Raw genomic sequence first — 26,595 nt, 5'->3', positions numbered from 1 at the left:
AGCTCCTTCCTTGGGCTTCCCTGGTGGCCCAGATGGTAAAGAATCCGCCTGCAATGCAGGAGCGCTGTGCTGTGCTGTGCTTAGTCGCTCAGTCATGTCCAACTCTTTGCAGCCCCATGGACTGTAGCCCGACAAGTTCCTCTGTCCATGGAATTCTCCAGGCAAGAATACTGGAGTGGGTAGCCATTCCCTTCTCCAGGGGATCTTTTTGACCCAGGTCTCTTCAACCCATGGATCAGACCCAGGTCTCCCACACTGCAGGCAGATTCTTTACCAGCTGAGCTACCAGGGAGGCCTGCAATGCAGGAGACCCAGGCTCAATCCCTGGGTTGGGAAGATCCCCTGGAGAAGGGAATGGCTACCCACTCCAGTATTCTTGCCTGGAGAATTCCATGGACAGAGAAGCCTGGAGGACTATAGTCCAGAGGGTTGCAAAGAGTCAGACATGCCTGAGTGATGAAGCACACATGCACACACTCCTTCCTCTGGGCAGATGCAGCCTGTGCTAGGACTCTGCTTGTGTGAATGAAGGCGCACCCACTCCTTAGCCAAGCCCCTGTGCAGAGCACCACCTGCACAGCCCGCCTGAAGACCAGTGTGATGGGCATCACATTCATGCAAAGTCTACAACAGCTAAGCAGGAACCTGATTTTTTTGTGTTTTCCAAACTTTTTTTAACCTAAAAATAAGCAAACAAGCAAACCAAAAGACACCTTGGTGCTCATGTGAGTGGAGACTGCTTGAATTATAGTACATGGACCTCTCATTTCGCTGAAAAAGTGTGTTTTGTGAATACGTCTGGGAGAGTGTCTTAGCCTGGGTTCCCTCAGAAAGCAGGATCTGAGAAAGGAGGGTGATGTATGTGGTTTATTTGGGAAACATAGTCACCAGGAACAGGAGATTAAGAGCCATCAAAAAAGACGGGAGGCAAGCCAGTACAAGGTGCGTTATCAACCTGGTCCCTAGTGTGGTCAAATGGGGCTCCATCCAGCTTGGACCTTGGAAGACCATCTTCTCAAGGAATGGAAGAGAGAATCATTTCCTGGCTCTTGGGACCAATCAGTCAAGGATTGCCCCTGGGGTGTTGACTCCTCCGACATCCAGGTGTGCACATATGTCGGGATGGTTAAGTCCATGGTGGTGCTGGCCGAGGCACTGCATCAATGAAGGCTAACCCTATCTCTTTCCGGTACTAAGTCACTGCTTCAAGGATAAAAGGATGTCTGCTGGAAAGCAACCTACTAGCAAGTGACTGGCTGGCCTCCTTTAGGGATGCCTGTGCAGATGGAGGTTTCCCTACGTGACAGGAATTCATTCAGTACAGCAATTGCTAGACTGGCCTTGGTGAGACATCACTCAGGTGGTTGGGGCCATGCTGGCTGACCCTCTATCTCTGACCCATGTCTCCTGTGTCATGTCAATCCTGAAGCAGCTAGCGAGAGAGGCTGGCTGACATCCACAGGGACATCCTGTTCACGCAGTGATTCAGTGCTGCCCCTGCAGGGTACATACTCTGATGGGCCTGGATATCAGAGATAACCAGAGATCTGGCTGCTATGTGACCAGTACTGTCTGTCTCTCTACATGACTTTCTCCACATTTTCCTATCTCCTTGACTTCTGAGGCTGTCATAAAAGGCAATGGAGCTTCTTCCGTGCATTGAGACACTTGTTCTTTCACTTACCCTGAAGCTATCATGCTATGAAGAAGTCCAAGCCAAATGATGAGGCCATGTGTTGGTGTTTAAATTGACAGTCCTCACAGAGCCTAGTAGCCTTCGAGTCATCTAGCCTAGAAACTAGAAATAGGTGAAGATGATTTCAGAAGATTCCAGTCCAGTTCGAGTCACTTTCTGCCATTTCAGTTTCCCCACCTGAGGCTTTAGTCAACTTTCCAACTGAGTTTCCTTGTCTGAGCCACAGGAGAGAGAAAATGGTTTGAGTGACTGTTCTCTGACTTCTCCCAAATATGGCACGTAGCTAATACAATTCTAGATACAGGAGAGAAATAAGTTCATTGCATACATACAAATGGATGCCTCTGGGCATTGGGACTTAATCCAGTCATGGAACTCCGATTTAGAAAAGCTGGAAGAAGTAGAGACAAGACTTTCTTGGTGTGTCCTGCCCAAATTCCTGACCCATGGAATCTGTGAGCACAGTGACGTGGTGGTTGTTTTATATCTCTAAGTTTTGGGGTGGTTTGTTATGCAGCAAAAGAAAACTAGACAAGGTACAAGATCTAACATCTTGTTTTTTTACCTCAAAAAGTTGTAGCATCCCCAGATCATTGGACTCCTAGAAATGTCACTGATCCGGTGGTTTGTGGCATGTTCACAGGGTTTCATTTCTCTGACACACAACTTTCTCTTTCTATTTACCAGGTTAAATTTGTGTGCTGACTTCAACACAGTGTTCCAACATGCTTATGGAGCAGCAGAGGCAATTAAGATCACTGAAGACTGTTTTGTGACATTGTATAAGAGGCTTCATATAGCCTTAAGCAAGACTCTGAATGTGTACTGATGTCCTTCCCACTTAAATAAGGCCTAGTCTTGGTCCTGTTTATTGACAAGGAGATGAAAAGCACATACTCACAGATCAATAGCAACATATGGAGTGCCAGAGGCTGTGTTGATCTGTTTTGGTAAAATAGCACATCTAGCTGAGTAACTGAGATTATCGGGACTCAGTTCAGTCCAGTTCAGTTGCTCAGTCATGTCTGACTCTCTGCGACCCCATGGACTGCAGCACGCCAGGCTTCCTTGTCCATTATCAACTCCAGGAGAGTGCTCAAGCTCATGTCCATAAAGTCAGTGATGCCATCCAACTATCTCATCCTCTGTTGTCCCCTTCTCCTCCTGCCTTCAATCTTTCCCAGCATCAGGGTCTTTTCCAGTGAGTTGGCTCTTCAAATCAGGTGCCCAAAGTATTAGAGCTTTAGCTTCAGCATCAGTCCTTCCAATGAACACCCAGGACTGATCTCCTTTAGGATGGACTGGTTTGATCTCCTTGCAGTCCAAGGGACTCTCAAGAGTCTTCTCCAACACCACAGTTCAAAAGCATCAATTCTTTGGCACTCAGCTTTCTTTATGGTCCAACTCACATCCATAAATGACTACTGAGAATCCATAGCTTTGACTATACGGACCTTTGTTGGCAAAGTAATGTCTCTGCTTTTTAATATGCTGTCTAGGTTTGTCATAGCTTTTCTTCCAAGGAGCAAGCACCTTTTAATTTCATGGCTGCAGTCATCATCTACAGTAATTTTGGAGCCTCCAGAAATTAAGTCTGTCACTGTTTCCATTGTTTCCCCATCTATTTGCCATAAAGTGATGGGACCAGATGGCATGATCTTTGTTTTTTGAATGTTGAGTTTTAAGCCAAATTTTTCACTCTCCTCTTTTGCTTTCATCAAGAGACTCTTTAGTTCTTCTTCCCTTTCTGCCATGAGGGTGGTGTCATCTGCATATCTGACATTATTGATATGTCTCCCTGCAATCTTGATTCCAGCTTGTGCTTCATTCAGCCCAACATTTCGCATGATGCACTCTGCATATAAATTAAATAAGCAGGGTGGAAAATATATAACCTTGATATACTCTTTTCCAATTTGGAACCAGTCTGTTGTTCCATGTCCATTTCTAACTGTTGCTTCTTGGCCTGCATACAGGTTTCTCAGGAGGCAGGTCAGGTGGTCTGGTATTCTCATCTCTTTAAGAATTTTCCACAGTTTGTTGTGATCCACACAGTCAAAGGCTTTTGTCTAGTCAATGAAGCAGAAGTAGATGTTATTTTCTGGAATTCTCTTGCTTTTTCTATGATCCAGTGATGTTGGCAATTTGATCTCTGGTTCCTCTGCCTTTTCTAAATCCAGCTTGAACATCTGGAAATTCTTGGTTCAGATACTATTGAAGCCTAGCTTGGACAATTTTGAGCGTTACTTTGCTAGCATGTGAAATGAGTGCAATTGTGTGGTAGTTTGAACATTCTTTGGCACTGCCTTTCTTTGGGATTGGAGTGAAAACTGACCTTTTTCAGTCCTGTGGCCATTGCTGAATTTTCCAAATTTTCTGGCATATTGAGTGCAGTACTTTCACAGCATCATCTTTTAGGATTTGAAATAGCTCAACTGGAATTCTATCACCTCCACTAGCTTTGTTTGAAGTGATGCTTCCTAAGACCCACTTGACTTTGCACTCCAGGTTATCTGGCTCTAGGTGAGTGATCACACCATCGTGGTTATCTGGATCATTGAGATCTTATTTGTATAGTTCTTCTGTGTATTCCTGCCACCTCTTCTTAATATCTTCTGCTTCCATTAGGTCCCTACTGTTTCTGCTCTTTATTGTGCTCATCTTTGCATGAGATATTCTCTTGGTATCTCTGATTTTCTTGAAGAGATTTCTAGTCTTTCCCATTCTATTGTTTCCCTCTATTCCTTTGCGATGATCACTTAGGAAGGCTTTTTTTTTTTTTTTTTTAAATCTCTCCTTGCTATTCTTTGGAACTCTGCATTCAGATAGGTATATCTTTCCTTTTCTCCTTTGCCTTCACTTCTCTTCTTTTCTCAGCTATTTGTAAGGCCTCCTCAGATAACCATTTTGCCTTTTTGCATTTCTTCTTCCTGGGGATGCTTTTGATCTCTGCCCCCTGTACAATGTTATGAACCTCCGTCCATAGTTCTTCAGGCACCCTGTCTATCAGATCTAATCCCTTGAATCTGTTTGTCACTTCTACTGTATAATCATGAAGGATTTGATTTAGGTCATACCTGAATGGTCTGGTGGTTTTCTGTACTTTCTTCAATTTAAGTCTGAATTTTGCAGTAAGGAGCTTTTGTTAGTTTTGTGGTAGTCCACTATCATCGACCATGATCTGACAGTTTACTTTTTCAATACCCATACAGATGAATTACACAGGGATATGATAGAGAACATCATCCCTTTATAGTAACGCTTTGTCTTTGATGGTGACACCAGTTCTCTTCAGGATGAAGTGTTGACTTGGGCTTACTCTCCTGGCTGGTGGGGGTTGGGGTTGGATAGTTTTCATGTAGTTGAATTGTGTCCACTTAGCCCTTCCTATCCTAATGGCTCTAACTCTGTAGGTCAGGGACCAAGGGGAGGATTATGCCAGCTCCTTTGCTTATCAATCCAAATCATGCATTTGGGGAATGGGGAGATAACCAAAGATGGGTCTATGGACATATTCAGTTTATTTTGAAGTGTGTTTGGGCTAGCTCTCAGTTTTTAAAGCCCAGTTGTATAAGTCAAGCGCCACTCTAGTTGGCTGTTTATCTGTTTCATCACTGGGAACACTCTGGCTTTTTAGCCACTACCTTAGATGCCTGAGGACCAAAGCACCTTCCAGCCTTGTTGCTTGTGTAGTAATCACATATCCTACTTTCACTTAAGAATTGCCACCTGGCCTCTGACATTCCAGAATCCTATTATTTTGGTTGATGATAAGGAGCCTAGACCCATGGCAGCATCTCCTCCTATTAACTCCAGTTCATAGGAAAAGTTACTATGGGATTCCTCAAAAGATGCCAGCGTTCTCTTCATCAGTGTATTTCTTATTGCTTAAATCAATGGGATGTCTTCTGGGACCTCCTGGGGAATATAGAGAGGTGGAGAGTTCTCTTCTCTCACTAATAAATCTAATTTAACATTTCTATCCTTCCTGGATAGTCCACCAACGTCATTCTAGCAACTGTGCCTTATTCACTGTGATCTATTGATATATCCAATCTTCAGAGTCATGCCAGCAGTGTGTTATGACTAGATTCTGGTGTTTTTGCCAGGATGTTAAATCCTAAGTCAAGAAAGCAGGCTCCCATATCAGTGAATTCTTCCTACCCATATTTATAGGCAAGTCTCCCTTGCCAACCCTCTCAAGATGCACTTCCATGTGTATTTTGCTGGTTTCTGCCAGCACATATTTGCCAGGCCTTGCAAGTCTGTTGGTATACAAGGAGGACACATCGCTTTTCCTGAATCAGGCTGTGCTGAGACCTGACTCTGCTTATTGGTAATAACAGGAGGACAAGGTCAGAACCTGAGGAGGTAAAGCACCTTCTCCTGAAGTACTTGCTTCAGATAAGGCTTTGGCTGCATTTCCACGTAAGGGGAGACTGTTTACGCTGGAAAGAGTGATGTAGTTTTTCCTTTGTGTCCTGAGTGGATGACAATATCTATTTTCTTCCCCATCTGTTACTTGTTCCCTATTTCCTCTATTTTTGCCTTCTTTAAGGTTGCATATTTTTTATGATCCCCTTTGATCTCTTTTATTGTCTTCTTAGCTAAAACTCATTGTTCTATTATACTATACTTCACACAGAGCTTAGGAACCTAACAGTGAAACACATCTATTTCTCCCCTTAAGGCTTTGTGCTATTTTTGACATACATTTCCTTTATATGTATATTATAACCTTACTTTACTTTGTTTTTGTTGTTTAAATAGTCAACTATCTTTTAGAGAGATTTAACCAAGTTTTAAAAATCTGATATACTTATCTGTGTTATAACCATTTCCAGTACTGTGTGGAGACGCAGATTTTCATCTGGTATCTTTTCCCTTCTGTCTGAAGAGCGTCCTTTAGAACTGGTAACATGGATTTGCCAGTGACAGATTCTGTCTTCTTTTGTATGTCTAACAAGTCTTTATATTTTGTCTTAACTTCTGGAAGGTGTTTTCACTGGGTATAGAATTCTAGGTTGACAAGTTTTCATGGTTAAAGCTATTCCTCTAGCTCACTTCAGTTGCATTGTTTCTGAGGAGCTACCGCTGTCATCCTTTTGTTGTTGGCCTTCCTCTGATTTTTAGTTTTACTCTATTTATTAGTTTAAACAATTTGTTTATAATATTCCTTGTTTTAGTTTTCTTTATGTGTCCTGTACTTGGGCTTCAGTTTTATTTTAATCCTTCTATTTACTTTCTTTGTAGACCTCAATTACATGAATATTGGGCTGCTTTAAATTGTTCCAAAGATCAGCAAGTCTCTGCTTTTTCAAATTCGTTTTTCCTCTGTGTGTTTAACTGGGCATAGTGTCTACTGCTATTTCTTAAAATTCCTTGAAGGTTTTACCCTGCAATATCTAATTTGTGGTTAAATCCGTTCAGTGTAATTTTTATCTCAGAAATTGTAGTTTTCATCACTAGAGTTCAGTTTGGGTCTTTTAAATATCTTTCATATTTGTACTTCACTACTTGACCACCTGTAATACAGTCTTCATACTTGTTTGAATGTCCTTGTCTATTAATTCTCACATCTGTGTCAGTTCTGGACTGGTTTTGATTGGCTGCTATTTTTCCCCAGCATTGGTCATATTTTCCTGCTCCCTTGCATAACAGGTCATTTTTAACTGGCTGCCACACTTTGTGAATTTTCCTTTCTTACTGGCTATTTTTGTATTGCTATAAATATTCTTCAGCTTTGTTCTGGGATGCAGTTAAATTGCTTGTAAACAGTTTTCTCCTTCTGGGTCTTGTTTTTAAGATTTGTTAGGTAGAACCAGAACTGTGTTTAGTCTAGGGTGAAATATTTTTCATTATTGAGAAAAGAGCCTTCTGAGTGTCCTACCCAGTGCCCCATGAATTATGAGGCTTTCCAGTCTGGTTGGTGGAAACAGGCAACATTCATGGTCCTGCACCCTCTAATTTTGGGGGGTGGTACCTTCCTCATTGGGCAGCTTCCTCACGTGCACTCCTTGATCACTATACTCTGTGGAATATCAAGGAGGATGCTCTGTAGACGTCTCTTGTTCTCACTCTGCAGCTCTCTCCTATTGAATAGTCTGTCTTACAAACTCTGGTTGTTGTGTCTACTTCTTTCAGAGAGTCCACTGGATTCCTCTGCCTGGATTCCCCTTCCCTCTACCACAGCCTGAAACCTCTTTCCAGGCAATAAGCTTTCATAGGGTTTATTTTATAGAAACAATTATTTGTTTCCCATCTCTTGGAAATCACTGTTGTTTTGTTGCCTGATATCCAGTGTCTTAAAAACTGTTGTTGCATGGATTTTGCTCATTGTTTTAGTTGTTCCATGAAGGAGGGTTAAGTCTAGTCTCCTATAACTTCAACTTAGCCAGAAGTAGAGGGTGTCTGTCTTTAAAATATTCAAAACTGCATTTGACTCTTCATTTGTAGAGCATTTGCAAAGATCTTGAGTGCAGAAACCAAGCTGAATTTATCTCTGTAAACCTAAATGACCGATACAACTTTGCATATAGTAGGTGCTTGGTAAATGATTGGTATCTTGAATTGTAGTAGTAAAGCAGGTGAAAATTTCCTAATGGAATTTTTAAAAAAGTTTTCTTGGAGTATAGTTGAATTACAATGTTGCGTTAGTTTCAGGCATACAGCAAAATGTATCATATATATATATATGTATATATATATATATATATATATATATATATTCACTCTTTAGATTCTTTTCCCATATAAGTCATTACAGAGTATTGAGTTTTTTGTACTATACAGTAGGTCCTTGTTAATTATCTATTTTCTTTATCTGACTCTATTTCTGCTTTGTAAATAGGTTCATTTGTACCTTTTTTTAGATTCCACATATAAGCGATATCATATGATATTTGTCTCTTCTCTGGCTTACTTCACTTGGTATTACAATCTACGTTGCTGCAAATGGTATTTGTTCTTTTTTATGGCTGAATGATATTCCCCAATGGTATATTTTTTGCCTAATTCAAGATAGAAATATCTAACTGAATGTTCAATAGTGAAAACTTCTAGAAGTAGTGCTCTTTCTTTCTATTATGGGAAGTGTTCACAGAGAGTGAGGGTGCTCATTTTATGTGAATCAACATTTCCATATTGTCCAGCAAAAAGCCTCAGTCCAATGCTAGTTTTGCATTAATACTTCTCAATCTTAATCTTTGCCAAATGTGAGATATTACAAAAATAATTATGAAGGATACACATGCTCTATATTACTTATTAATTAATTGTGAATAACTCTCTCTAGATGAGTTATAAAAAGAATATTACCCCTCTGAATTTTTCTACAGCTACACTCTATTATTTATAGAAAATCAGATAAAGAGGAAGCCTGGACACTATTATCGCCAACAGGCTGATTGAGAAATGGAAATATGTGAGGTCTTAGGGGCCTTCTTTTTTGTTTATAATTTTATTTATTTATTTGTTTTTAGCTGTGCTGGATCTTCGTTGCTGTGCAGTCTTTTTTTCTAGTTGCAGTGAGTGGGGGCCATTCGTTGTTGTAGTGTGTGGCCTTCTCATTACAGTGGCTTCTTAGGCTTTAGGACATGTGGGCTTCAGCAGTTGTGGTTTCTGGGCTCTAGAGTACAGTGTCAATAGTTGTGGTACATGGGCTTATTTGCTCCACAGCACGTGGGATCTTCCCGGACCAGGAATTGAAGCCATGTCTCCTGCATTGACATGTGGATTCTTTACCACTGAGTCACCAGGGAAGCCCAGTCCAGTTCAGTTCAGTTCAGTCACTCAGTTGTGTCCAACTCTTTGTGACCCCGTGAATTGCAGCACGCCAGGCCTCCCTTTCTATCACCAACTCCCAGAGTTTACTCAAACTCATGCCCATCGAGTCGGTGACGCCATCCAGCCATCTCATCCTCTGTCATCCCCTTCTCCTCCTGCCCCCAATCCCTCCCAGCATCAGGGTCTTTTCCAATGAGTCAATTCTTCACATGAGTGAAGTATTGGAGTATTGGCCAAAGTATTGGAGTTTCAGCTTCAGCATCAGTCCTTCCAATGAACACCCAGGACCGATCTCCTTTAGGATGGACTGGTTGGATCTCCTTGCAGTCCAAGGGACTCTCAAGAGTCTTCTCCAGCACCACAGTTCAAAAGCATCAATTTTTTGGCGCTCAACTTTCTTCACAGTCCAACTCTCACATCCATACATGACTACTGGAAAAACCATAGCCTTGACCAGACGGACCTTTGTTGGCAAAGTAATGTCTCTGCTTTTTAATATGCTATCTAGATTGGTCATAACTTTCCTTCCAAGGAGTAAGCATCTTTTAATTTCATGGCTGCAGTTACCATCTGCAGTGATTTTGGAGCCCCCAAAAATAAAGTCTGACACTGTTTCCACTGTCTCCCCATCTATTTCCCATGAGGTAGATGGGACCAGATGCCATGATCTTAGTTTTCTGAATGTTAAGCTTTAAGCCAACTTTTTCACTCTCTTCTTTCACTTTCATCAAGAGGCTTTTCAGTTCCTCTTCACGTTCTGCCATAAGGGTGGTGTCATCTGCATATCTGAGGTTATTGATATTTCTCCCAGCAATCTTGATTCCAGCTTGTGCTTCTTCCAGCCCAGCGTTTCTCATGATGTACTCTGCATATAAGTTAAATAAGTAGGGTGACAATATACAGCCTTGATGTACTCCTTTTCCTGTTTGGAACCAGTCTGTTGTTCCATGTCCAGTTCTAACTGTTGCTTCCTGATCTGCATACAGATTTCTCAAGAGGCAGGTCAGGTGGTCTGGTATTCCCATCTCTTTCAGAATTTTCCACAGTTTATTGTGATCCACACAGTCAAATCTTTAGCATAGTCCATAAAGCAGAAATAGATGTTTTTCTGGAACTCTCTTGCTTTTTCGATGATCCAGCGGATATTGGCAATTTGATCTCTGGTTCCTCTGCCTTTTCTAAAACCAGCTTGAATATCTGGAAGTTCTCAGTTCACATATTGCTGAAGCCTGGCTTGGAGAATTTTGAGCATTACTTTACTAGTGTGTGAGATGAGTGCAATTGTGCGGTAGTTTGAGCATTCTTTGGGATTGCCTTTCTTAGGGACTGGAATGAAAACTGACCTTTTTCCAGTCCTGTGGCCACTGCTGAGTTTTCCGAATTTGCTCTTGTTTTAAGTTACACAGTCAACCGTAGAGCCAAGCCAAGAAGCAGGTCTCTAAATGCAAAGCAGCATCATTTCCCTTTGGCAGTGCTGCCTCAGAATACTAAAGGAGCTTAAAAAGTCCAATTCTTTATTTTTTAATGTGGGATTTTTTAAAATAGGCAGGAACAAAGATAGTGGAACAACTGTAGGATTCAGATAACATAGCATGTGTTTCCACCATAGAAAGTAAGACTGAAATTGAAGTTATTCTGCAGAAGTTAAACAATGAGAAAATGGTGTTCGGATCCCCAAAGCCCCGATGATCTGAAGAACCTAGGCAAGCACTGAATTAAATCGGACAAGCAGGGGTTCAGATGAGCCAGACAGTTTTCAAAGTAAATAAAACACACTCAGTAATACACCCTCACTGCAGATAACTGAGGTTCTGGGTAAATGAATTTTAGATAATTAGGGCTTTGCAGCATAAACAGACACAAGGGACATGGAACAGGAGGAACTAATTGAGAAGATTCAGGTAACAGGTAAGTAGGTTTCTATAGTCACATTCTGGTTGGCTTTGGGTGATTAAATTTCCAGAATTCACCAAGGTAAGGTGGTGAACAGGATAAAAATGTTGGACAGTTCAATAACCTCATTATCCTACATACTGAATGAAAAAGTATTATTACAGTTTACAAATGCCTTAGGAAGACAGGACTGAGCAAAAGCTATCAAGGGTGAAACTGGAGCACCCTGCTTGTTATGGAGGAGCAGCAAGACAGGAAGGAGGGGGAAGGGAGGAAGGGACAGAGGGCTTTGTCGGGGTCAGGATCAGCATTTAGGTTTAGGTGCATTCTCACAGCACCGTGCAGAATGGGAAGAACTAAAGGACTAAACAAGCCTGGATTATTGAACAGGAATAGGACCTGGTTAAGAGCAGAGGCTCTACCCATCCCCATCACCTTTATCAACTCTCCTCCTCTAAGATTTGAAGTACTCCCCCCCTCCCCACCATCCAGCAGGGAACACATAACTCGAGAACCAGTAATGCAGAGGCAGGGCCTGGAATCAGGCAGCAAAAGGAATAAAGGATCAGTAAGCTATGGAGAAGAAGTAGAGATGGTTCATCCAAGAGGAGAACGAGGTGGCTCCTTGGTCAAACTGGGGAAGTGAGGATAGTGGATGGGGTGGAGGATCCATGTCTGACTTCTTTCACAACCTCTGTGTGTGGTATTTCTCCTGTGAGTTGAAGGAAGCAGGAATATGAGAGAATTTTTGTGAGAAAATTATTTCCTTTTCGTATTGCCTTTCTATATTCTGAGTAAGTCTAGAGAAAGCCATAGTTTGGGGTTGATTTTCCTTCAACACCACTCCAGCACCTCCGAATCACCCTCCTCCCTGTTCTCTGTCCCCTTCTCTTAACATGAGTGAAGAGGCTGGGCTTCAGAGCCCTGGTAGGCAACCACAGTGAGCTGGAATTCCATCACAGTGTTTATAGTATGTCTATTGATGGCAACTGATCTGGTTTTAAATTTAGCTTAATGTAGGTTAAGTTTTCTTCACAATGAAATTTGAACAAAAAATTATTATATTGAAATTCAAGCTGTGTGGTTTGAAACTATTTATCACAGGATGCGTTTGAAACAGGATTTGTCTTTGACCTAAACATCAAGAAAATGATGGGATGGCATGATGGAACTAAACCCTGCTCTGGGAATCAGAACTCTGCCATGGACTCTGAGTGTGACTGGGGGCCATTGTGGTTTTATTTTCATTCTTATCAATTAAAGACACACAGCTGCTGGCCAGAACCTAGCAGGAGAAGTCCAAAGTTTTAGTATATTCAGTTTTTAAAGTTCTAATCAAAGGAAAAGAAATAATATTTTCATGACTCTCTGCTACCTTGACACACGTATAAGTTTAGAAATAGTGAGAGGTTTTGTGAAGACTCTATCCTTCAAGGTGTCCTGGGATGCCAACCACTGGAGTAGATTATTTCTAAGAGGTCTTCTCCTTCTAGATTGCTGTGCCAAGCATTCAATCTGAGGGTCAGCAAATACAGTGATCTGATAGGGAAGAAGAGTGATAGATCATCACATAAAAATCTCATTTTCTTTATCTCTACCTCACCTATCAAATAAGTAGCCTGCAATGAATCTGCTTGAAACAGAGGTCAGGTACCAAGCTTACCCTTTCCTTTGTCATCTGAATCATCAAAAGTTTTACATTTTTTAAAAGCTATATTTGCATGCCCCCTTTAGTAAAGTTGCTTTATTTTTATTTATTCTGGCAGCACAGCATGGCTTGTGGGATCCTAGATCCCAAGACCAGAGATCAAACCCAGGGCCCCTGCAGGGGAAGTGTGGAGCCCTAAACACTGGATCAGCAGGAAATTCCTTAGTTTTACATTGTTTTGAAGGTCAAAGGAATTGGGGCCTTAACTAGATTAGCAAGGGGAACAAGCTGGTTGGCTATTGTTGGCCTAATTTGGCCCTGATGGAAGAGACTGCACCTCCCACTCCTGTGAAGCTTCTCCCAGTTAGCTAGCCCAAAGAATTTTCTATCTGTAGAATCCCCCTGAGAGCATCACTTCTCTGTATTCCAGGGAAAACAGCAGGGGTTAGGATAGGTGCTTTAGAGACTGACAGTCTGGGTTCAAATTCAACTCCCCTAGGGAGCCTCCTTTTTATTTAAATTTCTACATTTATCTAGCATAATAACTCGTTGAGGTAGGTTCAATTTCAGGGCAGTTGCTATTACTACAAAATTTTGTGTGTGAATTAGAAAAGCACAATCCCTTTCCCTAAACCAAGCCCCCCGTCCCCCGACCCCCCTCACAAACACTCACTCACTCACTCACTCCAGGCCTATGAGTCAATAGAAAGCATCCTGTTCTCAGGGCCAGTGTAGTCTCCTAGTCCAGACAACTTAGCAGGCAGAGCAGGGAAAAGATTTAGCCCACCTGCCCCTGCACTGAGTTTCCCTGGTAACTCAGTTGGTAAAGAATCCGCCTGCAATGCAGGAGACCCCAGTTCTATTCCTGGGTCGGGAAGATCCCCTGGAGAATGGTTAGGCTACCCACTCCAGTATTCTTGGGCCTGCCTGCTGGCTCAGTTGGTGAAGAATCTGCCTGCAATGTGGGAGCCTGGGTTTGATCCCTGGTTTAGGAAGAGTCCCTGGATAAGGGAACGGCTACCTACTCCAGTATTCTGACCTGGAGAATTTGGGGTTGCCAAGAATAGGACATGACTGACTTTCACTTCACTTTCCTTCTGCCCTTCCACTGGGAGCTTTTATAAAGGGCTTAACCTACTGAATCTCATATGGTGGCCAGATAATTATCACTATTTTCAAGGAAGGCTAAGTATTTGTGTCTTAAAAAGATCACCCTGGCTGCTTTGTAGAAAATGGATTGGAGGAGGATGAGGTTGGACACAGGGAACTGTTAGAAGCCTGTCACAGCTGCCCAGGTGAGCTGGTTAATCAGGTTCAGGGATGGAGGTAGGATGGTGAGAAGGGAACAGATCCCTAGGTGTTTAGTAGATGGAGTCGACTGGTCTGGAGGCTGCTGTGGGGACTCAAGAGATGATAAAGATGATGATGGTGTTAACAGTACTGTTTACTGAGAGCTTATTTGTACCAGGCAGTAAGTTGTTTAAACCAGGGAAACTTGACTACATTTCATTTCTACATGGTTACCAGAAGAATCAAAGATAATAGAAAGTTCCTAGCCCAAAGCAAATCTTTCATAAATGAATACTTGTCTATTATTTTTGAACAGCTAGTATTTGAAATTTCTCTGTTAAGAAGCCCTAGTTTGTGGGCATGGACTAGGCAGGACATGGGCATATGGGTAGGTAGCACAGGCAGGGGAGCATAATTAAGACTTTGATTTAATTATTATTATTTTTTTTCTCATTTGACAGTACTTTTATGCACATATTCAAAATAGTTTTGTTTTTTTTTGGAGGCTAATTACTTTACATTATTGTAGTGGTTTTTGCCATACATTGACATGAATCAGCCACCGATTTACATGTGTTCCCCATCCCGATCCCCCCTCCCGCCTCCCTCTCCACCCCATCCCTCTGGGTCTTCCCAGTGCACCAGCCCTGAGCACTTGTCTCATGCATCCAACCTGGGCTGGTGATATTTTTCACCCTTGATAGTATACTTGTTTCAATGCTATTCTCTCAGAACATCACACCCTCGCCTTCTCCCACAGAGTCTAAAAGTCTGTTCTGTACATCTGTGTCCCTTTTTCTGTTTTGCATATAGGGTTATCGTTACCATCTTTTTAAATTCCATATACATGCGTTAGTATACTGTATTGGTCTTTATCTTTCTGGCTTACTTCATTCTGTATAATGGGCTCCAGTTTCATCCATCTCATTAGAACTGATTCAAATGAATTCTTTTTAACGGCTGAGTAATATTCCATTGTGTATATGTACCACAGCTTCCTTATCCATTCGACTGCTGTTGGGCATCTAGGCTGCTTCCATGTCCTGGCTATTATAATCAGTGCTGCGATGAACATTGGGGTACATGTGTCTCTTTCAGATCTGGTTTCCTTGGTGTGTATGCCCAGGAGTGGGATTGCTTGGTCATATGGCAGTTCTATTTCCAGTTTTTTAAGGAATCGCCACATTGTTCTCCACAGTGGCTGTACTAGTTTGCATTCCCACCAACAGTTTAAGAGAGTTCCCTTTCTCCACACCCTCTCCAGCATTTATTGCTTGTAGACTTTTGGATAGCAGCCATTCTGACTGGCGTGTAATGGTACCTCATGGAGGTTTTGATTTGCGTTTCTCTGATAATGAGTGATGTTGAGCATCTTTTCATGTGTTTGTTAGCCATCTGTATGTCTTCTTTGGAGAAATGTCTGTTTGGATCTTTGACCCATTTTTTGATTGGGTCATTTACTTTTCTGGAATTGAGCTGCAGGTGTTGCTTGTATATTTTTGAGATTAATCCTTTGTCTGTTTCTTCATTTGCTATTATTTTCTCCCATTCTGAAGGCTGTCTTTTCACCTTGCTTATAGTGTCCTTTGTTGTGCAAAAGCTTTTAAGTTTCATTAGGTCCCTTTGTTTATTTTTGCTTTTATTTCCAATATTCTGGGAGGTGGGTCATAGAGGATCTTGCTGTGATTTATGTCGGAGAATGTTTTACCTATGTTCTCCTCTAGGAGTTTTATAGTTTCTGGTCTTACATTTAGATCTTTAATCCATTTTGAGTTTACTTTTGTGTATGGTGTTAGAAAGTGTTCTAGTTTCATTCTTTTACACGTGGTTCACCAGTTTTTCCAGCACCACTTGTTAAAGAGGTTGTCTTTTTTCCATTGTATATTCTTGCCTCCTTTGTCGAAGATAAGCTGTCTGTAGGTACGTGGATTTATCTCTGAGCTTTCTGTTTTGTTCCATTGATCTATATTTCTGTCTTTGTGCCAGTACCATACTGTCTTGATGACTGTGGCTTTGTAGTAGAGCCTTAAGTCAGGCTGGTTGATTCCTCCAGTTCCATTCTTCTTCCTCAAGATTGCTTTGGCTATTTGAGGTTTTTTGTATTTCCATACAAATTGTGAAATTATTTGTTCTAGTTCTGTGAAGAATACCGTTGGTAGCTTGATAGGGATTGCGTTAAATCTATAGATTGCTTTGGGTAGTATACTCATTTTCACAATATTGATTCTTCCAATCCATGAACATGGTATATTTCTCCATCTATTTGTGTCCTCTTTGATTTCTTTCATCAGTGTTTTATAGTTTTCTATGTATAGGTCTTTTGTTTCTTTAGGTAGATATACTCCTAAGTATTTTATTCTTTTTGTTGCAATGGTGAGTGGTATTATTTCCTTAATTTCTCTTTCTGTTTTCTCATTGTTAGTGTATAGGAATGCAAGGGATTTCTGTGTGTTAATTTTATATCCTGCAACTTTACTATATTCATTGATTAGCTCTAGTAATTTTCTGGTAGAGTCTTTAGGGTATTCTATGTAGAGGATCATGTCATCTGCAAACAGTGAGAGTTTCACTTCCTCTTTTCCTATCTGGATTCCTTTTGTTTCTTTTTCTGCTCTGATTGCTGTGGCCAAAACTTCCAAAACTATGTTGAATAGTAGTGGTGAGAGTGGGCACCCTTGTCTTGTTCCAGATTTTAGGGGAAATGCTTTCAATTTTTCACCATTGAGGATGATGTTTGCTGTGGGTTTGTCATATATAGCTTTTATTATGTTGAGGTATGTTCCTTCTATTCCTGCTTTCTAGAGAGTTTTTATCATAAATGATGTTGAATTTTGTCAAAGGCTTTTTCTGCATCTATTGAGATAATCATATGGTTTTTATCTTTCAATTTGTTAATGTGGTGTATTACATTGATTTGATTTAATTATTTACTGAGTATCAAATTAGATCCTTCCTGAAACTTCAAAAAAAATTATTTATTTGGTTGTGTCCGGTTTTAGTTTTGGCATATGTGATCTTCTGTTGTGGTGCACAGACTCTCTCATTGTGGAGCACTGGCTTAGTTGCCTCGCAGTATGTGGGACCTTAGTTCCCCGACCAGAGATGGAACCCATATCCCCTGCATAAGGCAGATTCTTAACCACTGGACCACCAAGGAAGTCCCATCCTATAACTTTTAAAGGCAACAGATTTCAAACCTCACCTTTACCCAGTTCTATTTGTTTGGAGTAGGGGTCTTGGTATCAGTGTTTTAGCAGCTCCCCAGATAGCCAGGGTTGAGAACCACTGAATTAAAGAATTTTGGGAATCAGACAAATCAAGGTGAAATCCTGACTCTCTCCTTCCCAGTGTGGTTTCCTTGTCTAAACCTCAGATTTCCTATTTGTAGAAGGACAGTGATACAGTCTATTCCAGGATATGTGAGGATGAAATGAGGTTTCGTGTGAACTCTGTGGTAGCTCCAGGGACATCTCTGTTCATACCTAGCTTGGCGTGGTGCCTGGCCCCTAATGTGGGTTCGCTAGATGTCATGGTGATAACAGTGGGGTCAGGAAGGAAAGGGACCTCATGGTGACATGAGCCAGTCTGGGGCTGAGTGCTCTGCATCCATCACTTTGTATAATCCTAGCCTGAAGTGTGGCCATCTCTTAGGGATACAGACACTCAGGCCCAGGGAATAAGTCATCTTCCTAAGGGCACCTGGAGGGAGAGCTGGGATTGGAGTTCTAGTCTGTGTCTTTCTGCTACAAGTGAAATTCATCGCTTATTATTATGGAAGAGTACTTGTCACCGAAACAATGGTATCAGGGAAAAGAGCCCTTGTTTGTCCTGCTTTGGACTGCTGGCCTGAGCCACGCAGTGAACAGGGGAGAGCTGACAGTCAGCCAGGGCAGCTCAGAGAGTCTCAGAAAGCTTGGTGGTGGGCAAGGAGGGAAGTGCAGAGTAAGGAGATGGGCAAGAGGCAAGGAGCAAAGAGGCACATGGAGCAGAGTGCTGCCGATTTCCGGGTGAGCAATCACCTGTCTAGTGTGTGGCCAGGGAAACGAGATGGCATATGCCAACCAGTACAGTAGCTTGTAGATTATAAATATTCAATAAATGTTATTTTACTTTTTCCCTTTTCCAAGTTGCCTCCTCCCCCTGCCCCCCACCCCCAAGATAAGGGCAGGAGTCTGTCCTCTTTGGTGGATCACATCTGTTGGTTTGTCTGCCTGTCCTTCCCATTTCTGGGACTTGCTCCCCCATCCACATGTTTATGAGGCAGTCATTTCCTACATTGTCCCCTGGAGTCTCAGGAGGGATTCAGAAAGGGTGTCTATTGGAGAAAAACAGCCTCTGTGGCCTGGGAGATTTTTGACTTTGTTTTTCATGTCTGTTTGCCTTTATCGAAGCAGCTAATCTGCTACTGGCCAGATACAACTGCATTTGGATACTGCACTGGGACACAAGGACATCCCAAACCACTGCCTGGGAATGCCAATTTCTCATAACAAATTAGAAATCAATGATAGCAGCTTGCCTGCTAAGTAAAAAAAAAAAAAAAAATTACATAATTCCTCCTGCACTACTGCATTAAGCAGATTTTTTTTTCTTTTCCTGAACATATAGTAAGTCCCAAGTGGTTTAAGCCATAGTGCCTCTTCTTCAAACAAATATGAAATCACTACCAAATTTAAATAAAAAATAAATTCCGTGTTGTGCTAGGAGATTCTCCTGCCAAAAACTCTCACACAATTAACACACTAGCAGAATGTGTTGCTAATTTCATGCCACTGGAGTCTTTTCTACTTCAGAATATAGAAACAAAATCGGGTCAGAGCTCCAATAATAACAGGATTTTGTTAAAATATACAGCCCTGTGTTGCAGATACGTTGTAGACATGGGCGAAAAGTAGAATCACAGTCGTGCGTGAAATAGCTTACTCCTGCAAATAGAACCGGAGGAATTTGTCTCCAGCTTCCTTGCACCAGGGGAGAGAGAGAGTTTAGAATGGCCCAGTTCTGTGGGGAAAACCCTCATTATCAATGTTTGTCCATCCACATACTTACACAAGGGAGACAAACTCCAGGCAGAGAACTCAAGGATGCAAAGCCAGTAAACCCTGGAGTTCTAATTCCCTCCTTTCTCTCAAACTCCCTCTCTCCAGCCTGGCCTCCCACCTCTTAGCATCCTTACACAGGGCCTGGTCTTTTCCATAACAAAAACAGAGATAATGAAAATATTTTGGCAGCATTCAGGGCTTTCACATGGTGACCCTGACCTCTAAATCAATTTTCTTTATTCTTAACCTGACCTTGGCATCCATTCTCCTTGGCGTTCAATATTAGTTACAAAATCCTGAACTCCAGGAGACCTTCCCTCCTCCCCCAGGTTACAAAGGCAGGCCACACTGGTGAAGCTCTAGACAGGAGAGAGAGAGAGAAGGCTTCTTGACAAAGAAAAATAAGAAAGAGCCCCACAAGCCTGTGCGTTCTATAGGCATCTCATTTGCACCAAATGCCATTAACTCTATTTACTCAGACAACAGGAGAGGCAGCCGCGCTCCCCTGCTCGCAGGGGGCACACTGGATGACTCCATGCATCACCAGCCGGCACAGCCCAGCCGCTTCACTTAAATAGTGATACGTGAGGTAGAGCCTGGTACATTTAATCCATCATCCCTGGGTTCGCCAAGTGCAAGGACTGGAAAAATTGTGCACGCCTCTCCACTGCTGCCTGCATTAATACCAAGAAGGGAGTGAACTGAAAAGAGAAAGTGCCAATTTCAGCACACATGTGAAAAAGAATAAAAGGGAAAGAAGGCATATCCCAGACCAGGGGGTTGGGAGGTGTGTGGTGGTGAGGGGGAGATTTTTAAGATGGCTTTTCAGAATTCTTGTGCATTTACTATGAGAGTAAGTACTCACAGACAAGAGTTCAGGGTCATCATACATCTAGCAGGAGAAGTTAGCTGGCAGGGGCTATTTTTCTGCAAATTAGTTTTCTCTCAAGGGTAACGGTGTGGGAGGAGCAGAGGAAAATGAATTCGAGCCTTTGAATAATCGCGTATTGTTTGGCTGGTTGTGGGACCTCTGAACTGATGCTCCAAGAAGTCTTTCCAGGCCTTCCTTGTAAATGGACCGGGGTGGGAAGCCTCTCACAGCTGTTGACGAGTGTCCTGTAGGACAGTAAAGGGGACAGCAGTGTGGCCCCACAAAACAATGGTGCACAGAACACTGGCTCCACTTGGCAAGAAAGGCACGGTCAGCTGGTCATTACTGCTGAGCACTGGCCAGGTGGCCAGACAGGAAAGTGAGAAGAGGCGGGGTCCACAGACTGTGCTGGTCACCAAGGCTGAGGCCAGGGCTAGGAGAAAAGACACAACAGTGTGGCAGGAGAGGATAGACCAGCTTCCCTTGGGTGGTGGAGGAATGTTTATAACATGAAAATGAATGAGTTCATTGAAAAGCATGTGTGTCTCATTGTTTTCAGGTCCAGATCCTGACTGCAAAGCTCAACATATATTCATCCTTCAGACATTTTCCTATTTTCACTTCAGCATTTATAAACGCTGTATCATCAAAACCAGGGCTTCTCAATTTCCCCTGGAGTGCCCTCATGACAGAAGAGCTTAAAGGCCAAGTTCAGGGACTCTGGAAGTAGAGCCTGAAACTCCCTCCACAAGGGAGAGACTTCTTTGAAGTCTTATATGTGTTTATTCTTAGTAAAAGTAACTTAAACTGATATGTTGTGCAAGTAATGGAAATATTTTGACGTTAAAAATAACATTTCAAATTCCTCTATTTCCTTAATTCTAGGATGTAGCTCAGTCTGTCTCAGAAAAAAAGGACACCACCCATCTAATGCACACTTTCCCTGTGAGAGGCATCCATCCCTATTCCCAAAGCTTAAAGCACAAATTAGAAAAATCTTGATTTCATAAAATCAAGAAAAATGGAAACGTTAGAGAGCAACAACCAATCTAATCTGTGGCTCCAGACACACTGGGGCAAACCCCAGTTTGCAGAGCATTATGGAGGAGAACACTATTGTAAAGTGATGAAAAACAGACTTCCCTGGTTGTAACCACCTCGTAATAAAAGTGAGTGTCTCCTTCACGCTGGTGCTGCCAGAGTGCACTGTGACACCAGGCACACAGCAGGTGCTCAATAAATAGTTGGTGGATTGAAAGTTGTTGATAGCACTCCAGGTTCATTCTCCCCTCTGGGAAGCCCGTGACAGGGTGTTGAGTGGGGGTGAGGACATCTACTGAAGCCATGTGACAGGCTGCCCTTCCTGGGAGGGCAGAGCAGGTTAGAGTGGCATGTGGTAAAGGGAAGCTGGGAAAGAGAAGTCACCTCTTCTCTTGTGTCCGCTATGCCTTCCGTGCTGGAAGGGCAGAGGGAGCCCAGTGGGGGCCCCGCCTAAGGGGCACCCACCGTGGTGCCTTTGGCTTTGTTGTAGAAAGACAAATCCTACATACTCCCAAGTGCAGTGATGAAAAACACGGCCATTACCTTATCGGGAATCCACTGTCTCTTAGGTAATTCACAAGGCAGGACCCTGAAATTCACAGTTTACTCCCTCTCCTCCTCCCCCTCCCACCACCTGCAGTAGTCGCTTTCTAGTGTGTAGCTCACTTAGCACAGATCATCAGACTTGGGTCAAAGTGAGCAGAATCATCTTAAGTCAGTACTATGTGATACTGGCCCAGTTTTTTATTAAAAGTGATCATTTGTAAAAAATGAGTCAGAGGTTAAGGTCAAACCAGAAGAAGCAGAAAATGAAAAGAAGTAAATGATGATTTCAAGTTTAAAACATAAGGCAGAAATGCACACTTTTATTCAGTAAAAAGCAAAGTTGGTGGTTCTTAAAATGAAAACACAGCGTTTGTCACTTACTGAAATCCCAAACTTGCAAAAATAATTAAATTAGAGGATAATGTTTTTAATCATAAAGGGATTTTGCTTTCTACATCCTGTGGTTCCAACTTCCTAGAAGATTTTAAAATGCTATTTAATCTCTCTTCCCCACAAAAGTTTATATGCCGCCTTTTAAAATCAAATATATGATAACAATATATTTCAATATAAATAAAACACAGAGCACCTATATTCTTGGCTTAAGACTGCTTTCATGAAGTATAGAAGCTTTGAAATTCTATCATATTTACTCACTCCTGTATTTGTTCAAAAAGATATTGATCAAGTCCTGATATAAAGCAGGCATAGCACTAGTTCTGGGGATATAGCCTGATCTTCTGACACTTTTCTTTTCTCCGTGGCTTCCAACCTCTCGGTGTCCCCAGTGTTGGCTGAAATCAGGGGCCTGTTCCACTGAAGAAGGGAGTAACTATATTAGGATGACAAATAATGCCCTTCAAGAACAACATTGAAATTGAAGCTATGGTAAATAGTCAAAATACGCTTTAAGTCATTGGTTGAGGAAATTTTGTTCAGGGAAATTGTCCTAAAGCAGTGGTTCTTAGACCAGCAGCGTTGGCATCTCTTGTGAGCATGTTAGGCATGTGAGCTCCTGGACACTGGCCCTAATCTACTGAGTCAGAGTCTCTGGGGATGGGGTTCAAGAAATTGTGCTTCAGCAATACTCCTCCTGCCTTTTATGCATGTTAAAGTATGAGAACCATTGCCCTGAAGTTAATCAGGCTTCACCCAGCAAAACCCTGTAAGAGGCTTCGCTCACATCCTGATAGTATTGCCAATCAGGTTCTATCACTTGCCTGCAATATCTGTAAGTTTAATCTTTGAAATCAAAGAAGCATCTCCCAATCAAGTCATTTATGCACTGTCCCAACTCTGGGAGAAAAATAGCAAATTCTGTTATAATCAAAAGGGAAAATATTTGGGCAGGTAATTTTAGGAACCAGCTATGGATCACTATGCACAATAACGAAGTTGAGCAATTAGGCTTGGAAAGCCACAGCACAGAAAATAATTAACCCACAAAGTAATCATCTTGTAAGTCCCAAAGCTAATGATTAAAATAAACCTGAAACAAATGATTGTTTAACTTTTAAGCTGTGCTTGTTTTAGCCACAGTGTACTTCAGGTGTGAGCTCCCGGGAGTTTCTCCTGTCTGCTGAGATTGGCTTTAGGACAAGGACATGTGTCCATTCTTCTGCCTCTCCCTCCCTAGGGAAGGTTGCTTGAGTATCACAAAATACCACTCCAGTGTGGAGTGAGGAAGTTGGCTGGGCAGCCCTTCCCTGCTCAGCACTGGGGTGTTTCAAGCCCTGGAATTTCGTCTGCAGCTGTGGTGGGCTTCAGCCATATTGAATCCTATATAACCTTGGAGGCTGAGATGCACGCTTTGCTTTTATGCAGCTTGCTTTGCACTTTCATTGGTGGTTTATTATTGCAAAGCATGGCGTTCCCCTCCCCCACTTGCCTCTCCACCCGAAGAAATGAATTAATAACTAGAAAATGAGACAGAAATGAGATCTAGAAGAGCCTGAGCTTCTGAATGTCACTGTGAGCAGACAGCAGCGGAGAGAAAAGGTTCCTTTCCATCTTTATGTGCAGCGCTGTCTGTGCATTGACTTGTTTCCTGACACATGAGCCATGGCTTGAAAGGAATTCAGACCCCAGCAAATTTTGCATCGCGCTTCAATGTGGCCTCTGGGATTGAATAAGGGCAAATCTATTATACTGTTGCCATGGAGACCCTGGCACAACTGCTGATAAAGAGTGTCTGATGTTTGGTAGGCCTCATAGCATGGTACATACCATTTAAAGGACGGTGTGTGTGTGTGTGTGTGTGTAGCATGCATGTGTGAATCTCTAAGAGAGCAAGTGTGTGTAGGAGGAATGATTGGGGGAGGTGAAGTGGAGATTAGGGTACAGGGGGAAGGAAGGAAGACAGCCTGGTTTGGCGTATCATGAAGGAATGTCCTGTATTTTCACAAAGAATTTGTAAATAGTTTCTTGCCTCTAAAAAAATGAATCCTGCCTTCGAAGAATCTACACATCAAACAGATGGGGGCAGCAGAAGATACACAGACTCTCCCCTTGCTCTAGCAAAATTAGTCTTTAATTCATCTGAAAGAGAATTAAGCTAATACAATAAAAGTGAAAATGCGCCCTTTTGCGTCCTCTGATGAATGCTGCCTCCGTTCAGCTGTCTGTCTGAGGATCAATAGCCGGCCTGTAAGGATTGCCAGCGTTTGCTAAAGCGGACTAGCAAGATGATGGATTTTAATCATTAAAATGATTTTATAACCATGAAACAAAGAAGGCTGATTGTCCTTTCACATGCGTAATCTCAGTTTTGCTGTTATGGATTTAGCCAGTCCTAAATTCACCTCCTGTCTTGAAGGCAAACCTTATCCTCCCCAAATTCCATCCCACATATCCATTTCTGGCTCCCAGTGATCAATATGGGCAAGTTGCTTTTTTTTTTTTTTATTGGTGCCCTTTTCCCCATTAGCCTCAGACCCGGAGAGGGATGGCACATAAAGCCAGAGCCAAGCCTCCTGGTTGGTGTGATTTGGGGCCAGGCGTCTCAGGCTGAATCACCTATAGTCCATGAGTTTTAGAGTGTGCAGCTCTAACAATGGGAGGCCGGGCAATCTGCGGCAGTTGATAGGATTATTATTATTACAGAGCGCAAAAAGCTTCTGCTTTCTTTTCTGCTGCTTTGCAGACCTCATAAGGCTTCTCTGTGATTTCTGCATAGTTAATTTGTCAGTTTATAAATTACCACATTATGTTAACGCTGAATGCTTCAAAACACAAATATATGCACAGAGGGCTTGAATATTTGAAGTGTTTTAGTACTATGGGGAAATAATTTTGTTGTCAAGCTGTGGCAGATATAGAACTGCTAGGGGATACATGGCCATTTCATCAGGACTGTGTCGATGATGGCCTGTGAACATCCAAGGGGGAAAATCATCTTTTATCACTATTGTGTACCGTGCCGGTCCAGATGGAGGATAAAACATGCATGAGTTGCCCGCAGCTCTGAAAATAATTATACTCATTTGCCAGAAATGTAGAAAGTGCATCCAACCAAGTTACCACCCATCATAGTGACACTCCGTTTGCATACTGATGAAGTTTAAAGCCAGAGACAATGGTGTTGGTATCAGTAGCAAAGGGGGGCTGGGCATCACCAGTGCCGTAGGATTAATAGCGCCATCATTTTATATTATGCAGCAGTTCACTTATGCTGCATATCAAAAGACTACTGCCTCTGAGGTTCACCTCCCTGTTTATAAGATTACAATTTGCTTTAAGACTCCAAACATTAGCCTGGATTCCTTTCAGTTTCCACAAACGAATGCAAAAATATCTGTGTTCGATAAAGTGCCTACAATGTAATTATGGGTAAATATGTTTGGATGCCATTATAAGTACTTGCATGTGTGTGTACGTGAGTGTGGGAGGGTATATACATACCTACATGCACACATGTGATTTTGGGAGACTGTAAAGGAATATGAGAAGATAATATGCGCATGCTAAGTTCTGGTACTACTGCAGAGTAATTGATGAATGGGTTTTTAAAATGTAGAAAGAGAATGAATACAAGTAGGACCCAAGAGAATAATTCTTTATATTGCAATCAGCTTAGCTTATATGTTCTTGCTTTAATCATAGGAATCAGCAGTAAAAAACAGAAACTTGGTTATTTAATCCTTACTGAGTAAAAGAGAATGTCTTATAATGACCCTCTAAAATATTACAAAATATTAAGTTATTTTTAATATGCTTCTCATTTTTAGACAACTATAAAGTAATCACAGCCATTGCTAGAAATTTAACAGATTTCTTTAAATTTTTGAGTTCAGAAAATGTACACATAGAAACCAAGAAGGGGCACTTTTCTCACAGAACCCTGAATTCTCATAGGTGTTCCATAATTTGAAAATAGCCCAATCATGATGTTGTTACAATGCTTATTTTTAAGTAATGATTTTAATTAAACCCTCTAAAAAGGAAACAACACTGTTCCTCTCTTATATGGTCTGTACTCTGATGATTACACAAGTGTAGTTTCCCATTTTACTCTGGTGTCATGGGGGCAAGGATAACAATTTCCATCTCATCACAGGAGAGAGACACTATACTTCACTCTGCACAAAGCTTCAGTGTAATCAGAAGAAAGATTTTATGCTATAAAATTACAATAAAACAATGGAGGAAAAAGTAGTTCCAACAGAAGTGTGGTTCGGAGACAAGGATATAAAGCAGGATAGCACAGAATATTCTTATATGGCAAAAAAGACAGATTTTTCCCCTAACTAACTAGGGCACCCTAGACTAATAAGATGTTTTTATA

The sequence above is a fragment of the Cervus canadensis genome, chromosome 16 (genome assembly GCF_019320065.1).
Source record: "Cervus canadensis isolate Bull #8, Minnesota chromosome 16, ASM1932006v1, whole genome shotgun sequence".
Taxonomy (NCBI): domain Eukaryota; kingdom Metazoa; phylum Chordata; class Mammalia; order Artiodactyla; family Cervidae; genus Cervus; species Cervus canadensis.
The sequence above is the reverse complement of the archived record's forward strand: the minus strand, read 5'-3'. Positions refer to the sequence as shown.